General features: G+C 47.6%; 1 pseudogene; it reads right to left on the minus strand.

The window, feature by feature from the left end:
- Positions 1 to 649: 649 nt before the first annotated feature.
- Positions 650 to 1,221, minus strand: LOC114107174 (transmembrane protein 127 pseudogene; annotated as a pseudogene).
- Positions 1,222 to 2,052: the final 831 nt, after the last annotated feature.

A 2,052-nucleotide genomic window follows, 5' to 3' on the forward strand; every position in this document is an offset into this window, starting at 1 on the left:
TATTTTTTTTTCTTCTTCTTCTTCTTCTTTATAGAGACAGTCTCACAGAATTGCCCAGGCTGGGCTGGAACTTGTAGCTGGGATTATAGGGTTGTATTCCTGGGCCTGGCTAAGTCTTGATTATTTTGAAGTTATCAATCAATTCATAGTTCACGCAGTAGTTTTCATTTGTAATGTGTTCATTAGCAGCCGAGAATAGATACTGCATCTCTTGCGAATATATGAGTACTTTATAAATACCTCAAGTGTACATGTAGATTATACTGACATTTATGTGTAGATACTTAAACATGTATGCAGATGCATACATGCATGCATATCTATGTATAATATATACATTTTATGTGCACATATATACATATTTATGCATGTACGTAAGCTATATATAATTACATGTGTCTTTTTTTTGCGTTTTAATTTTTTTTTCCTAGAAAAGATAAACACAACCGGAGGCCTTTTTATGACAAACTATCAGTGTCAGGATGGCAGGGAAAGAAAGGCCAGAGGCATGGGAAGCCAATAAAAAGTGGGTTCCGAATCATGTGGAAGGGTCCACAGGGCCGTGCCCGGGTCCTTACGAGATGACCGTTCACTTTGGCATGCGAGTTTGGTGCCTGGCCTTCTGGCCTGCTCTCTCAGACACGCATACTCAGACCGAGGCTCCACCAGCTCCTGCCACCAGGTAGAAGCTAACTGCAAAGGTGACGTAGACCTGGGAGCCACGGTTCTTCTTATGTTGCTGCTGCTGGGCCAGGATGAGTTCAGAAACCCAGTAAGAAAATCCGATGACCGATGAAGGTGGCCCACTGCAGGACGGTGAGGATATGGGCGAGGGCATAGCGTGATCTTCAGGGCTGGATGCTTGGGCCCAAAGACATCCAGAAGGAAGGCGGAGAGGCTGCACAGAATGCCCAGGAAGCAGAAGGCAGCAATGACCCGCAGGAGCAGCACTGTCTGGGGGTTCATGCAGGTCCGGGTGCACGTAGCCCAGTACGTGCAAGACCCCCAGCTCCTGGCCGGAACAGGTGCCTCCGTGGATGTGCAACCAGGCGGGCTCGGCAAGGGCAGTGCACAGCGCCGTGATAGACAGGGCGCCAGCAGGGCCGAGGCCAGGCTATGCTCCAGCTGCCTGGGCAGAGCGCTGCCTCTCAGACTCCTCCGCTGGCGCCCGCCGGGCTGCCCTGCGCCTCCATGGGCATACAAGCCCGGGCCGCCCACCATCGCTCTGCGGTCCCTGCTGATGGCCACCGACCTCCGCGGGGCTCGCAGAGCCTGCCTGTCCTGCTTAGCAGGCCTCAGGGCTGGAATGGCGCCGCTCGGGTCCCGTCAAGGGCTTCTTAGCTGCCCCGGGGCCGAGCTATCCCAGGCCCCAATCCCACAACGCCCAGACCCACCCAGTCCGATCACATGTGCCCTTGATTAAAGAATATTCTTTATGTCATGGTGTGGTGACTCACGTCTATCATCGCAGCAACTTGGGAGGTTGAGGCAGAAAATCCCGTGTTATAGGTCAGCCTCAGCAACTTAAGCCCTAAGCAAATTAGTGCAAACCTGTCTCAAAATTTAAAATCATAAAAAGGGCTGGGGATATGACTCCGTGGTTAAGTACCCTTGGGTTCAATCTCCAGTACCCTTCCCCTGAAAAACAGCAGGGATACTTTTTGTATTAATGACTCACCTTTACTATTCTATTTCTAGTGCATGCTTCCGATTCTGTTAAATGGCTTCTGTTAAATGGATGATGTATTATTGGCACATAAAGATAAAAACATATTGCTGGAATGTTATGCCACACTTACAAACTTATTAAAAAATTATAATCTAGAGATAGCAATAGATAAAGTACAATTAAATTTTCCAATTAATTATTTAGGAGTTCTATTATCCTCAACCATGGTCCGTCCACCAAAAATTCAAATACGAGTAGATCAACTCAAATCACTTAACGACTTTCAAAAGTTATTGGGAGACATAAATTGGATAAGGCCTTATCTAGGTATACCAACAGGAGAGTTGGGACCTTTATTTGATATTCTAAAAGGTCCATCAGAT

The sequence above is a fragment of the Marmota flaviventris genome, chromosome X, assembly GCF_047511675.1.
Source record: "Marmota flaviventris isolate mMarFla1 chromosome X, mMarFla1.hap1, whole genome shotgun sequence".
Taxonomy (NCBI): domain Eukaryota; kingdom Metazoa; phylum Chordata; class Mammalia; order Rodentia; family Sciuridae; genus Marmota; species Marmota flaviventris.